Source organism: Callospermophilus lateralis, chromosome 10 (assembly GCF_048772815.1).
Source record: "Callospermophilus lateralis isolate mCalLat2 chromosome 10, mCalLat2.hap1, whole genome shotgun sequence".
Lineage (NCBI taxonomy): Eukaryota > Metazoa > Chordata > Mammalia > Rodentia > Sciuridae > Callospermophilus > Callospermophilus lateralis.
In genome coordinates, this window is record NC_135314.1 from 43,503,193 (window position 1) to 43,519,609 (window position 16,417).

The 16,417-nt window shown below is 44.4% G+C and overlaps 1 protein-coding gene across 1 annotated transcript in view; it reads left to right on the forward strand.

The window, feature by feature from the left end:
* Window positions 1-6,990: 6,990 nt before the first annotated feature.
* The window catches only part of St6gal1 (ST6 beta-galactoside alpha-2,6-sialyltransferase 1), a 137,922-nt gene continuing 128,495 nt past the window's right edge, over window positions 6,991-16,417 (forward strand). The window contains exon 1 of the mRNA XM_076867256.2: window positions 6,991-7,129. The gene's annotated coding sequence lies outside the window, so the exon portion shown is untranslated. The remainder of the gene's footprint in view (window positions 7,130-16,417) is intronic.

Below are 16,417 nucleotides of genomic sequence, written 5' to 3' on the forward strand. Positions count from 1 at the left end.
AGGAGAGCTAGCCTAGACACTCTCTTTGTCCATTGAGCTCAATAAATGTTTGTCAACTGGAATTAAAGACTACCTTGTCAAGAAATGGGGATTCTCTCCTGGCACACTTACTCTAAATTTCTCAATTCTGAATGTCTTGACATTCTAGTTCTTTCATAAGATTTCAATCTTTCTTTCTTTCCTGCATGTATGTAGTAAATGATTTATTGCAAGATTATTTGTAATAGCCGAAAAATTGAAAACAATCTCGATGTCCAGCAGTAGGGGAATGGCTGAATAATTTATGATGCACTCATACATTGCTAATAAGTATCACTTACTCTGTATTTACTGTGCCAGGCATTTCTCTAAGCACTGCTCTTGTAATTAACTCATTTACTCTTCAGAACCATTTTATGAGGTAGATACTGGTATCCTCATTTTACAGGTAAAGACACAGAGTCAGAGAGGTGAAGTAATTTCTTCAAGGTTACACGGCTTAGAGGAAGCAAAGTCAGGATTCAAATCCAGGCAGCCTAACTGAAGATTTAGTACATTCAGTCACTAAACTGAAATGTCTTTCTTACAGCCAAAGATCAGTACAATAAACCACTAATGATTTGCCCAAGATCATTTGTCCCACATCTAGTGAGGCTAATGTGAATGAATAAATCCATTGTTAAATACAAACAGGAAATGCTTATGACATACTCTAAATGGGGTGAAAAGCCGGATATCATTGTATTTACATTGTCATCTTAACTATAGAAAGTTGAGGAAAAAATGCCCAGGAAATAACTGGAAGAAAATAGGCCAAAAAGTTATTTGGCTTGTGACTTGATGAACTGAAAAATTTTCCCCTATATTTTTATTTTTATTCTTTTGTAGTTGTAGGTGGACAAAATGCCTTTATTTTTTATGTGATGCTGGGGATCGAACCCAGTGCCTTATGCAAGCTAGGCAAGCTCTCTGCCGCTAAGCTACTGCCCCAGAACCTCCCCTTTATTTTTTATACTTGTCTAACCTTTCCAAATTTTCTAAAGCAAATGTTATCTGAAAAATCCGGGGGAGGTGGAGCATGATGGCTCACACCTGTAATCCTAGCACCTTGGGAGGCTGAGGCGGGAGAATCACAAGTTTGAGGCCAGTCTTAACAAGTTAGTGAGATCCTAAGCAATTTAGTGAAACCCCATCTCAAAATAAAATATAAAAAGAGCTGGGGTGTGACTCTGTGATTAAGTGCCCCTGGGTTCAATCCCCTGTACAAAAAAAAAAAAAAAAAAAAAAAAAAAACAGTCAAGGAGAAAAAAAATATATTAAAATTGATTTTTTAATACACGAGACTAATCATGGCAGTGAGTAGTTGAGGCCCGGGTTTGCTTCCCTTTAACCATCTCCAGACATGACCCTAGAGCCCACAGAGGCTCCCTCATCTTCAGATCAAGGAGGTCTGAGTCTGCAATTCTAGCAGGGCTAAAACTGGCAGGGCCATGCAATTGGAGGGTGCCACCTCATCTTGTCACCTCCCCTTGGGTCCTCATGTGAGCAAGCTCAGAGCAGCTTCCTGGAGGGCTCAGAGGCATGGTGGTGGGCTGCAGGAGGCAGCATCAGGTGAAAAGGGGAACTCCGCATGGAAACTCTGAATCTCCTATGTCTTCTTCAACATCTTACCAGGGAACCTACTGAGCCAACCAGCCTGGGTGTTGGAGAGCTCACAGGCCAGACCCTTGGGTCTTCCAGAACCACACTGTCACAACCTCTGGTGTTAGGAGAAAAGAGAAGATTGCTGTCCACTGCACAATCTGTGAGGCCTGGGCTGAAGAAATCCTGGGGAAAGTTCTACAGGTGCAGAGTATGAGTTGAAAAACAAAGCAAAACAAAAACAAAAAACCCCTCAAACTTCTCAGATACAGGAAACTTTGATTTGGGAATATAGGAGCTCATTGATCAAATATGATGCAGCCTGGACTTCCTGCTGGGCAGGTCAGGTTCCAGCATCACAGACAAGAGGCACGGGACAGGCTGCCCTGGGGACAAACACAGAATCAGCAAAGAGGAGGCCAGGCACTGATTCTAGAAGAATATAATGGGATCACCCTTCTTGGCAAATAGATATCTGTTTTTATCCAAAAGACCAATAAAAATTTTTAGTGAAAGATAAAGAAAAACAATAAAGTAAACAAAAAAAAAAAAAAAAAACACGAGACCTTACAGAAGCAAATTTGAGACAAATCTCTAACAGGTATTAAATACTGACACCACCACCAACATTTGTTAAATTGCAAAGAAATTTCATTGAGTCACCCATTCTCTTTCACAAAGCCATGATCATTACTTCAGGTTATTCTGATGGTCAACCTCAGACCATAAATACACAGGAGATTGTTTTCATTTTGATGCTGATTGAAGTCCCCTGAAGGAAGCAAATTTCCCGAATCTTTTTGAGAGAATTTATTACAAGCATTTCTGTTTCCTCAGAGTCCTGGGAGCACCTGTATTTCCTGCAATTTGCGAGTACATTTGGTCTCCTGGGCACAGCTGACTAGTACTGCCCCAGGTAGCAGTTTTGGTGGCTGTAGCCTTGTCCAGCCTTTGATAGCCCAGAGGCCAGGTGGAGCATGGAGGACAAGGACCTCAGTGTCAAGACCCAGCTGAATACTTAGTTAATGGACTCAAAGCAACTTATTTTCTCTTTGAGCCTATTTCTCATCTGTCAGTGAGGATGATAAAGAGCTATAGCCACCCTTCTGGTGACTGAGTTGGGCTCAAGGGGGATGATATACACTCCAGCCCCTTGTAAATGCAAAGATAAGCAAAGATAAATACTTATGCAAATCCTCTTCCATTTTTTTCTTTTGGTAGCTTTCTTATACTCTTTAGAGATATGATAAAGGCATTTTTTCTACAATAGTAAAATTAAAAGAGATAACTAGGCAGAAGGATCTGTGAGAGGGGGAGGATGAAGGATGCTCGGGAGGGAGGGGTGGAAGTACGGGAGGCTGCCGGTACAGGATGCCTAAGGAGAACTTTAAGGAAAGGGATGTTGTCAACATATATCTAGAAGTCTTGCCTCATCATGTTTAATGTGACACTGTTTTGCCTCCTTAAGAAAACTTCAGCAAAGATCTCTCTCAGATTTTAATATTTTTAAAGTCAGATTTGTAGTGATCTCCCTGAACCCCTCTACCCATGCATGAACCTTAGGTTGGCCATAGGGCAAAAACAGGACCTGTTGCTCAGGACAACTGAGGCACACTAAGGTTCTAAGAGGTAGACCCCTACTCCAAGGGAGGAATGAGAGCATCCATGTGATCTGCCTTGCACACAGATGTTCAGTAGATGGAAGTTATTATGAACCAAGAGATTTGGGCTGAAATGTCTTGTAGTGGAGCCTGGTTTTCCTCCTATCTCTTTGGACCTAGGATGGAGCTAGACCCTGAAGGTGACTGGGTGAAGTGCATCTCATGTGCCCACAGGACATGCCTAGTCTCTGATCCATGATCACACCATGTCTAAACTTTGCTCTGTGGTTCTGGAGTTAGGAGGTGACTGCTTGCTGTGGTAGGGGCTGTGCAGTCAGCCATTTCCCTGTCTTGTGGGTGGGTTCCTCCCAAGAGACCTGTTTCTGTTCCAGCTTCCTTTTCTGATGTTCTTCTCCCCAATATCCAGTCTGGGATCCACTTGTCCATCTGGCTCCAAAAGGAGCCAACTCTGGGTGTTTAAATTAGAGACATGGTTATTCCATTCTTATTTCTCACTTGGTCTCTAAAGACTATGTTGTGGGTATGTAGCTCATAAGGCTGGCAGCACTGAGGGCCAAGATCAGGGGTGTAGGGAGACTACATTTCATCTCTTTAGGCCCCTGAGCCTAACCCCATACTGAACAAGGTGTTCAGAGAAGGAGAACTGTGAGGTCTGTTTAAAGGCCTTTAGGAGTATTTGCAATGAGGTTGGGAACAAGAATTTGGGAGGATATTTTCAACTGCTTGCTGCCTTCCTTCTCTCCCACAAGACTTTAATACTACCTCCCATTCAAGAGGGCAATGAAAACATTGTTTTACCAGTGAATCATTGTAACTGAACATTAGAAGGTAGGGCCTCATTTGTATTAGTCAGTAAACTGCCTGAAGTGATGACCTAGAACATGCGTGGGCCAAGGTGGGAGGGGTTGGGGTGGGGGAGGAGGATGCCTTCATCTCTCCTGGCTGCTACAATAAAAATACCATAAATTGGGCGGCTTAGAAGCAAAACAAATTTATTGCTCATGGTTCTGGAAGCTGGTAAGCCCAAGACCAAGGTCATTACAGATTTGATATTTGGTAAAGGCTTGTTTTCTGGTTCCTAGCTGATAAATCCTAGCGGCATACTTGTGTGGTGGAAGGGCTAGTTAGCTCTCTGGAGTCTCTTTTACAAGGGCACTGTTCCATTTATGAGGGTTTTGACCTCATAATCTACTCCTCCAGAGTCCCTACCTCCTTATACTACTAACCTGGGGGGTTAGGATTTCAACATATGAAATTTTGGGGGGACACACTCTGATGGTGGGGGTGGAGGCTGCAGAATTGTGTCTGGAGAGAGTACTTTTTTGGGGGGTACTGGGGATTGAGTTCAGGGGTATTTTACCACTGAGCTACATCTCTAGCCCTTTTTTAAAAAAATTTTGAGATAGGTTCTCTCTAAGTTGCTTAGGGCCTTGCTAAATTGCTGAGGCTGGCTTTGAACTTGTGATCCTCCTGTCCCTAGTCAGTCTCCTAATAGCTGGGATTACAAGATATATGTGTATTTTTAAGAAAACAACCAATCAAGGTAGGGACCTTGGTTCTGCCAACCAATCAAGACAGAGTGAACAGTCAGGGAAGTGTCACAAAGAGGCTGGGGATAGTAAACAGGTCCCCAACTTATGGTCCAGCCTCCTTGTCTCTAATTTGTAGGTCAGAAGTCCTTGACTGAGGTGAGAGTAACCTTGGCAGAAGCTGTTTCATGGGATTGCACCCCGGAATTTTGCCAGGAGAACCCCTTCTTGCCTGCTAATCTGCTCTCTGCCCCAGAACTTCTTAGGTTTATCATAGCATCTGTTATCTAAGTTTCACAAGCCAAGAATCTAGAGTAAGCCCTTTTCTTTGTTTTCTCTATAATTTGGTTGAATTTTTAGAAAACAGAACTGAGAACTGGGGAATGTGCAATATTTTACAAAAGCTTTCTCTTCTGTATTTGTTCGTGAGTAGAGTTGACCCCAAAAGGATGTTGAAGGAAAGACAATGATGAGGAGAGACAATACAATAAACAAAGTGCCTTTTCTCCCAAGTGGCAGCTATTACTTAGCTGTCCTGTCTTTATTCCCTCTGCCATTGTCCTGGCTCACTCTTATCATATCTCCACTGATGGCAGAATACAAGCCCATCTTCTGACTTGCTCCTGCGAGCCATTTTCCAGTGTGATTCCAGAGGAATTGATGCAAAACAAATAGATGCACTGTATGGCACTGTAAAAAATCTTTAAGAGCATCTTCTTTTTTAAAAAGAATTAAGTCTCAATCTTCAATGTAGCATCCTCTCAGAAACAGATTGTCTGATTCTGTGCATTCTCTCTCATCCACATTTTACTGTTAAGAGCACCATCTAAGTGAAGCGCTTCTACACAGATCACCATTTCACATAAACCTGAAAACAATATTATTGTTAATATCTCTGTTTTATACAAGAGCAAAGGGCAGTCCTGAACGAACTCACTCAAGAATGTATCACTTGTTGATCATCGATTTAAATTCACTGTCTGGTGCTCTCTTTAATTGGACCACTTTGTACAAAGCAATACTGCTTTCAGAGCAGCAGGGGAAGGGTTAGGAGCAGAAACTGCCTGGATCAAGAGAGGGAGGAAGCAGTGTTTGGAAGAAGGATGTTGGGGATGAGGATGCAATCTCCCCTTTTCCAGGTTAGTGGTGGGGAGTGCCCCCCTTGACTTGGGGAGAAAACTTTGTAGGCCCAGACTTCAAGCACTCTAAGTTCCACGTTGCCTCTCCTCCCCTCTTCTTCTCTATAGTGGGCACTCAGTTAGACATTTGGGATGTGGTTTTTGCCTCTGCTACTCCCATTTCTTTTCTGGGCTGTAGGGAACTGGAGTGTGGCCTAATGCGGGTATCTCTTATAGGGCTGTTTTCTGTATTGGGGAAGTGGCCTTGGGGCAGCCAGGGATAGTCAGGATGCCTTGTTCAACAATGGTTTCTTGTCTTTCTTCCCCAGCAGCACCATCCTAGTCCGGGTGAGTGGAAGGAACCTGGCTCCTTTCATCACCCTACCAGAAGCCTTCTCTGCCAGCCCACCTGCAGACAGCCAAGGTCGATTTTTCTGTGTGTAGGGGTTCCACCATGCCCCCTTCTCTTATTTTGTTTGTTATTTGAGCGCACCTATACATGCTATGCATGATATTAACAGATTCTTACCAATCCTTTTGAAATACAATTCGTTCTTTCCTATCCTCCGGAATGCTAGTTTACAAGAGGTTTAAGTGACTTGCTCAGGGGGTCAGTTGGTAGCAGATGGACAGTGGCTGCTTGTTAGGACAAAAAACTGGACAATACCGAATTCAACTCTCCTGAGCAGGGGGAGGTGGGTATACAGGCAGCATTTGGGGGTCCTTGCTTGCCGCACTGCCTCTCTCCCTCAGTTCCCCCTCCTTGGGGGAAGGCAGTGTCCCTGTTTATGCGGAGTCCTAACAAGGCACCCTTAACCCTTAGCCCGCTCGATAGCGACCTCCGGAGGGCCAGGATGGTTTGGGGCGCCGTGTGGCCCGGGGCCTTGCCTGGTCTTCGTGACTCTATTTGCATAACGGAGACGGCTTGCTTCCTCTCCGCCCCTTCGTTGCACTCGTCTTCCCTCCTTTCCTGGATCCCACCACCACACACCGCCCGTCCCTGGTTCCTCCTCGTCAAACCCCACCTCCTGGGACTCCCTCTAAAGCTCCAGTCACGAGCTCCGCTATCCCAGCCGAGAGCTGAGTCCAGAGGCACCTGGGGGAGGGGAGTCCTGGGCAGGGCTGGCTGGGGAAGACGCCTGGGGCACTGCCCAGCGCTAACAAAGGGAACGGGCTACCGACCAGCGTCAGCGCAGAGCCGGCGGAGCAGCCGCAGCCTTCTCTACTGAGAACGCAGAGAGTGAGTAAGGGGTGAGATGGGTGGCGGCGTCCTCAGGGCCCCCGGGAGGAATGATGCAAAGGGGTACAAGAGCGAAGCACAGCGGTGGGGCCCGCGGCGCGCCTAGGGCGCAGGGGATCTGTCTCCAGCGCCTTCTCAACTGCCTTTGCGAAACCAGCCGCCTTTTGGCTGGGCGGGGGAGAGGGGGTTGGTGTATTTGTCGGTGCCGTGGGGCCGCCCTGGCTGCTCCCCGGCTCCGCGAACCTGCGGACCCACAACAAACCCACGTGCGCGCGGCCCTCCGGAGCCCCGCTTTCTCCACCGCGCCATCTGTATTGTGTGAAGCGGACGTCTTGCAGAGTTCGGGTTCCTGCAGATCCTGCCTAGTGGGTTTGCAGATCGGGAAACTGAGGCCCGCGGCTGGAGAGGGAGCACAGACACCACAACAAACGCACGTGCACCCTGCCCCGGGAACGGGGCGCATCGCAAACCTGGTGAGCCGCCCGGTGGAGCCCGCTATTGTCTCTGCCGCGCGGGAGGGAGCGGCGCTGCAGGCGCCACTTGGTGGAGGCAAGCGAGAGACATTTAAAAGGTACCGCTTGTGCATCAGACTAAACTGCTAGATTTTAAAAGGGAAAAACGAAACGAGAAAGCAGCTACAAAAAGAATTACCCCAGCCCAAGAGTCTGTCCCGGCAGTGGAGCATTCCTTCGGGTGAAGTGGATAGGCCCTCATGGAGGTGTCCTAGGGATGTGGTTCTAACCAAGGGTCTATGGGTGTCTTTCCAAAAAGGACCATGACCCGCGCAGCATTGTCCACGCGCTCTAGTGACCGCCTCCTGGGAAATCTGCGAGCGCCTCTCCAGCCTGTAGAAAGAACAGTCCAATTTAAACACTGGCCAGTAAGGGCTTAGGTTTCCCCTGCGCTTTGCTTCATAGGTCCGCGAGTTTAGACACCCCAGGTGTCACTGGCTCCTTTTCGGTTTATTATATGTTTTCACAGGAACGCCGGCCTGTGAAACGCACTGTTTGATTATGAGATTATTTGAAAGAAATTCCAAGGTCCAGAAAGAGAGGCCTCTTGTTTGTTTTGTTTTTCGTTGCTCACATGCTTAACTCAACATTGCAGGTTTTACTTAATCAGTTCTGGACTGGCAGCAGGAAGATGGTTTGGGGGAATAAATTGGTCTCTTAGGCAATGGTGTCAATGAGGAAGTAAGAGGTATGCGCAGCAGGAAGGGAAGGAGCACTGCCCCACTCTGTGCTTGGTGACTATTGGGGGTGCAGCTTTACCTTGTCTAGTACGTTTGGAGATTAACCTTTCTCAGGAGAGCTGGAGAAATCTCTAGCCCCATGTCACTGTTATTGAAAAGGTCAAGAGAACATCCAGCGAACCTTATTATACTTTACAGGAGGGAAACTGAGGTCTGAGAGTTCAGCCGCTTGTCCAAGTTTAAGCTGGGTGAAATTGGGGCCCGGATTTGAGTGTGGGTCTCCCAGGTCCCACACTGCACAGCCCTGCTGGCAACTCAAGGCAGAACCAGGCTTCTGTGGTTGGCTTAAAAGACAGTGGCCTTAGGCAGAGTAGAGTTAAACAAAGAAAGTAATTCAGATTGAAAGCTGCACCCTTCTATTATCCCTTTCAAGAGTTCTTTATTCTTTTGAGAAAAGATACATTTAATAATTCCTTACTCTTCTAGCCTTTCATAAGCCTAGTTATTTTTCTCTCCTGACTGCCCCTTCCCCTCAAATTGGACTATGGCCAATTATGGAGACTTAGATGTTTTGCCTCTCATCCAGGTGCCAGGAGGCCTTTGTTTGGGTGAAAGCATGGGCTGTTGACATCAGGGAGGAAAGTGTCTCTTAGAGGGCTGCTCCTGATCCCCTCATGGGAGAACACAGCATTGTTTTCATTGATTTTATTTTATTTATTTTTTTTATAGAGTCCCACGGAAGTAGCTGCTTATTTTTGTATTTGGCAGAGGAGAAGTTGGAAAACCCAAAAACAGCCAGGCCGGGTTTCGATAGTTAGGGGTAGTTTGTGGTTTTCCCCTGTCCCTGTAATCTCCTAGCTACACTTGTTCCTTTCCTTGGAGTTTGTTTCAGGTTCACAGTAATTGCACTTGACAAGGGAGTTTGTTTTTCTCATTAGGATGCTAACCCTGTAAGGTACTTGAGAAATCATCAGGCTGCATCCTGGACCTTCTTATTTCCAAGGAGAAATTACTTGCCCAAGGGTACATGGAACTGCACATTCTACTTTTAGAGCTTCTCAAAAGGGAAATGGTTGCATCAAACAAGTTGTTGTGGGTACCCTAGAGGAGAGTCAAAGTTATGTGGTTACTATAACAACACTCTTGAAGTCAGAGAATGAATTCCTTAAGGATTTAAATGTGTTTGGTTATTAAACAAAGGCATGGATCCCAATGGTGGATATGGTAAAGTGTTCCAGTTGTTGGGAATCAGTTCTCTTTAGTGCTTACTTTGCTTTTACACAGGGTTCCTTTATTGCTTTCTGCCTTATGCAGTCAGAAGCCTGTTTAGCATATAATGATAATGCAGAGGGCAGTGAGAAGTCAGAAGACTTCAGTTAGCTGTTCACACTACCTCAACTCTTGGGCTCCAGTTTTCTTTGTTCAGTGAGATCCCTACCTGCCCAGTCTCTGTACCTGCTGCTCTAGTAGAGTGGAAGATGCTCAGGCCTTCCAGACAGAGAAACAGAAGCAGTGTATGATGTGAGGGGAATCGTGTGTATAAATCTCCTGGAGTTTCTGGCAGTATTAGTCATATGACACAGGCATATGTTCAGATCTCTTGGCAGGCTCCTGTGCTCACCAGATTTTAAGGTGATAAAATGGAAACCTGTGTGCTTGGGTAAGGGGTCCCCACTGGTCGTAAAGAGGTGTGAATGCCTGCTAAACTATAAAGGGAGGTTTGGATAGTTATGAAGTCTGTGAGACTCTAAGGTAAAAGACAAAGTAAAAAACAGATGAAAAAGTAGAACTTTCATAGCTTTGGGTGTGCAATCTTAAGTCATTTCACTTATTCATCCTCCTTATTGACAAATAGATAGTGGAAGCAGAGAAGGTCTTGTGCTCAGCCTGGGGTTACCAAGAAAGAACGAGTAGATCCATTCTTTGCCCTGAGGGATTTACAATTTTTCAGGAAGGCCCAGTCCAGCCCTACCAACCTTGCTGGGAATACACTTGGATCTCTCTTGGAAGTTGCCCTTAACAGCCGAACAAAATCTAATTCACCTCAATTTTGACCTCTGGAGGGCCCCTCTTTTTATTGGTAAAGGTAAGAACTGGTAGTAAATGAGAATTGGTAGTAAAGTGGAAGATGTATGGCTTCAAAGAGAATGTAGTGCTCCATAAGGGTGAGGATGTGGTTACATTAAAAAATGCCGTAATAATTCATTAATGAAAACACAGTGATTGTCTAGAATGTTAGAGTCCAGTAAATCTGGAAAGAGAGTTTGTTGCTCAGACCTGGTATCAGTGATTTGTTTGATAATAGCTGAATTAAGGAAAATTTTCTTGTTTGCATATATTCTTAAACTACATCATTGCAACCTGACTCCTAGGGATACACTTTTTATAGGCTTTTCTATGATAGTAATATTAAGCAATGAAGTTTCATCATATTAAAATGCTGGGGTAATTTTCTAAGTCATTACTAGTCAGGTTAGTCTTCAGAATCAATGTGGTAATTGTAGTTTTAATCATTGTTCCGATTATAAAAACAAACATGTCCACTGAAGACAAATTGGAAATTACAAGAAAGTATTGAGAAACAGAAAAGTGTTCCACTATTCACAGACAACCACTGTTAGCACTTGATAGTTTTCTTTCTGCTATTTCCTTTTTGTGGATTGTTTTCCCTATATGGTTGATAACATACTGTCTGTGCAGTGACGTCTCTTTATCTTTTTGTGCTTAATCTTCTCATATATGCATTCTGTAATCCCCATCTGCGTTAAAGTGGTGCCCTTTGATTTGTCATCCATATCAGCTGCTCAGCATTTTCAAGGTCAGGTGGTTCCAGGGGATTGGATCACTTTAGAGAGGGCCTGTCAAGGACTCTCTCCCTAGGTGGGAGGGAAAGGGAGAGAGAAGGGAAATTGCATGTAAATGGAAGGAGACCGTCAGGGGTATACAAAATTACATACAAGAGGAAGTGAGGGGAAAGGGGGAAAAATATAAGGGGGAGAAATGAATTACAGTAGAGGGGGTAGAGAGAGAAGAGTGGAGGGGAGGGGGGGAGGGGGGATAGTAGAGGATAGGAAAGGCAGCAGAATACAACAGACACCAGAATGGCAATATGTAAATCAATGGTTGTGCAACTGATGTGATTCTGCAATCTGTATACGGGGTAAAAATGGGAGTTCATATCCCACTTGAATCAAAGTGTGAAATATGATATATCAAGAACTATGTAATGTTTTGAACAACCAACAATAAAAATTAATTAAAAAAAAAAGATTAAAAAAAAAAAAGGACTCTCTCCCTGCCTTTGCTCAAGGCTTCAAACATCAACCATAGGGGGCTGTAGCTGTAGCTCAGTCGCAGAGTGCTTATCTAGCATGTGGATTCGGTCCTCAGCATCACATAAAAATTATCAAATCAAATAAAAGGTATTCTGTCCATCTACAACAACAACAACAAAAAAATTTTAAAAAATCAACCATAGGTTTTTTCTTTTTCTTTTTTTTTTTTTTAAGTTTAAGAGTTTTAGGAGTACAGTGGAAGAGAAGAGCTCTGTGCATGGCCTTGAGTTCTAGTCCTGTCCTTTTGATCTCTAAAAGGTTTTTTATTGCCCTAGTTTTTAGGTTCTGTGTTAGATAAGCAACTCCAGGCTCCTTTATTAATTCAACCATCAGTACTCAAGCCCCAAATCTAAACCAAAGACAAATAAGAAGAGATCAGCTTTTAAGAAACTCAGAGTCCAAAGGAGGAATCAGAGGGGACAAGAGACTAATGCAGAATGCTGTGCAGTCACAGAGGAGAGTCAGCCTCCCAAGACCACAGCGGAGCAGCCAGGACAGCTTTCCAGACAAGGGCCACTATTGGGTAGTCAAGTTATTCCTCATCCCCCCCCCCCCCGCCATTGATCCTGTGATTAATATTGTCTGCCAATAAATCTCTGCTCATTTTCCAGATAATTTCCATAGGAGAGGGTCTTAAAGTTGGAATTATTGGGTCATATATTTATCTAGTTATATATAAAGCCTTAAAGTAGAGAAATATTGTGTGTTGTGGGAACTGTAGAAATTAAGGGATTTAGATTCTTGTTTACCATTTACCACCTGGTGTACATGGGGATAAGCTAAAGGTACTAAACTTCAAAATTTTCCTCTGTAAAATGGGAATAAATGATCTTATCCCACATGGCAATTGTAAGGATTATCTTGTATCACAGGTAAAAGGTCCAGTACAGTGCCAGGTATACAGGGGACACTCAGAAAGTGATGGATATCCTTGTTGTAATTTGTTTTTTTTAATAGGCTATAGACACTTTTGGTCCTAATACTTTTTCCTGCCATGACAGCAGGCCCTTATATAGCTTGTGCCGAGGGAAGTAGAATGTTAATTAGCACAGAACCTCCTCTCTGGTGACAAATTGAGACAGAAATGATCATTTGCATCATGCACTTAAAAAAAGTCCTTCTATTATGGAAAAATCCAAACACCCAAAAGTAGAAAGGAGGGTGCAATGAACTCCATATCATATTATCTAGCTTCAACTGTTGTCAAAACTCATGACCAATATATAACCCCAACCTCAATCCCATGTTACTTTGAATCCTGTCCCAGACAGCTTATCTGCCTCTCCATAAATACTTTACTGAGTCCCATGACACATAGTTGAGACTTTGAGTTGTTCTGGCTTGGTGGTGGTGGTGGGGTTGCAGTTATAGGGCTGTGTGTGTGTGTGTGTGTGTGTGTGTGTGTGTGTAGCAGGGCTGGGGATGGGGGAGGGGGGAACCATCCTGGGAATGCCTTAAGCTTTATTGCTCAAGTAAGGAGACCCTGCAGTGTCCCAAAGAGATACAGTAGAAGGAAGGCTCAATTTAGAGTTAGGAAACTTAATTTCAAATAAAGGCCCCAACCCTTAGCAGTTGTATGCTTTTGGCAAGTGACTTTTGGATTTCTTTGAGCAGGTTTATAAAAATTTGGTGACTACTGAATGAGGTAATCCATGTGGCAGCCCAAGTGGCTCACTGTTAGTTGGGCCTAAATCAGACTTGACCCCACCTTCCTTTGTGACAGACAGTTTCCATGAGGAATGAAGGCCCCAGACTAAGGCCTGGTCTCACCAGAATGCACTCTGGAGCGTTACTGCCAGCCTCTCACACCTGACACGCAGAGCACCTACCCTTGCAATTCTGCTTTCTACTCCTTCTCTCTCTTAGCCCCTCCCTCTGTTTCATTGGTGAGGGCAGGGAGCCCCAGAGAAGGCCCTGGTCCTGCCAGCCATGCTTGGAATAACAGGCCCCCCTGGGGTCCTTTTCTTCTCTGGGAAGGGATGGACTCCCCTTTCCACTTCCAAAGTGAAGTCTTTGCTGAGTCTTCATCTCTTCCAAGTCACGGTTACACCCAAGTAGGATTGTTTGCCTCAAATAAAGGAGGAGAAGATCTGATTTAATAGTCAAAACAAAGCCTCTCCTTAATCCACTGGTGATAACTCTCATTATTCCAGGATCTGAACTGTGATTTGTGGTCTCTGGCTGTTCTTAGCTATCTGTGTGGCCTTGGGAGGGACACATGCTACCTGGGCAGCCGGACTCAACTCCCCATCCTCTCCAATTCCTTCCAGCTCTAGTATCATCAAATGAAAAGATTTGTGTTAGTTTTGGAGGCTTCTTCACACAGATGATACATGAGATCATTTTAGAATATTCAGACAGGGTGAAAAGTTACCCCCTTCACTGCCTATGCCCTTCTTTCCCCATTTCACCTGTCTCTGAAGTGACTCCTGTTTACAGCTTAAGGGAGGCTCTAATAGCCCCTTTCTTCTACATTTATGTATGTATTCATGATTATATGCAAATGTATTTTACAAAGTCAGTAAATGGATTACATTATACCTGCCACTTGACAAATTGGTCTTTTGTACTTTATTATGGGTTTTGGTGTATCATTCATTATCAGTGAATGCTTATTTTTTTTTAATACTACATTGTTTTCTGTAGTTTGAATGTGTTTATTTAACCAATCTTCTATTGGTGGACATTTAACTGTATTCAAAAAAATATATTTCTAAGTGTATTTAGACCTTGGATGTATGGAAAATTGTTGGTAAGTGTCAGTGAAGTACGTGAACCTGTCTATCAAGCTCTGGAAAAGGTGACAAGGGAGAGAGCCCAGGGACATTGAGACCAGACCCTGTTAGACTGGAGGGTTCCCGGGAAGCCACCAAGAGGCTGACTGTTTGGATGAAGGGTTATTTTTGGAGAAGCCTGCCTGGTTGTGTGCCCTCAGCCTTGTGTGCAAAAATTGAGCCGCATCATCATCTCCTGTTCCCTGGGCCTCCTAAGTTTGCTTCTTTTCTGAGGGTCAGGATTGGGGACCCTGTGGCTGAATTGGCATTTAAGGGATAGGGAGGAGAGAAAAGGGGAAAAAAAAAATCAAAATTGTGTTTGATCTCAGGCTCTGGGGGAGGAAATGTTCCACTCTGTGTAGTTGTTCAGACCCATCTGGAGTGCGAAATGATCCTAGATCCCACCCAGACAGGGACAGAATGAAGCCTAGCCAGAAATGGGCTACATGAAAGACAGGGGTTTAGGGAGGCCTGTGGAAGGTGTTAGAATGCATGTGGAAACTGGGGCTTTCTGTATTGCAAAAGATCCAAATAAGAGGCATCTTCTTCATGAAGAAGAACGATTAGAGCCATGCTGAATGGCTACTGAGGAAAGGACAACCACTTTGGAGACAGGGTAGGGTGGAGACTTGCAGAAGGCAGATAAAGAAGAACTTAACCGACCTGTCCAACCACGGGACAGGCCACTTGTTCACCATCAGAGGACTCCTACTTCACAAGGGAGCTGCCCTAACTGCCCACAAAGGCCCTTTCCAACTTTGAGAGTCTGAGACTATGGGTCAAGAACCAGAAAGATGCAAAGTAGAATCTGAGGGGAGTGAAACAAATTATGGACAATGTAACCTGAGCAGTTTCTACCTGCTTTGAAAACATGGCATAAAATGGAAACCTTCAAAAGAGGCTCAAATATTGTTTCCCTTGGATCTTGGCAATCCTCCCCTGTTCTGTCCTTGGCTTCAGCTCTGCTTGACCTTATATTCATAAATTATTTCCACAGGAATAAATATATCCACATACACTTTAGATGACCAGGCAATCTGGCAACTGGAAAAGAACTACATGTCCCAGGAGGAGGGTTGTAAATTTTTTTTCATTACAAGTCTTTCTAAATTGGTATCCTACTCCTGATTGGTGGAGTTCTCTCTCACACAGTGCCAAGACGTCATCCAGCTTTAAATTTTGGAACACTGTACCCTTTGTAACCTCTTGGAGGTCCTCTAAGTTAGACTTGAGAGGACCCGCCATGTCCCTTTCTGTGTTACTCAGCTTTTTGTCATTGTGATCAAAATATCTGACATAAACAACTTAAAAAGAGGGAAAGTTTAGTTTGGCTCATGGTTTTAGAGTTTTCAGTCCACGATCCATTGCTCCAGGCCTGAGATGAAGCAGAACAATAGGGCAGAAGGGCATGTGCTGGAGGAAAGCTCATGGCACAGTAGAGAGGGAAGGAGCTGGTGATGTGGGGCTGGGGAGGACAAGATAAGTCACCCTTCCAGGGTATGGTTCCAGTGACCTACATCTTCAGTAATTAGGTTCTGCCTTCCAGTAGTCCATTCAACCATCAATGGATTAATCCACTGATGAGGTTAGAGTCCTCATGACCCAATTATTTCCTAAAATCTCACCTTTAAATACCAGATCCAAACCCTAACACTTTCCTTAAGTCTTAGGCTAGTTTGATGAGGGAAATGTGGCCAATATTATCTTCTGGGCTTTTGCTTGTGCCTGGTCCTGATTAAGCACTATTGGTGTTGCGATTTTCATAGCAGGGCTGGTGTTTTGGCATCATATTGCAGATGAGAAAATTGAACTCCAGAAAGGGATAGAACTCACCCACAGCTCCTCTGCTGCTGAGGGGTGAAGCTGGGAGTAGAGGGAGCACTATCAGCCTTTCCCTACATCATACTATAGGTCTGCCCACTGCTAATAACTCTCAGTTCTTTAGGCTTAAGAAATGTTTAGTCCTATTGTTTATTGGGGACTTAGT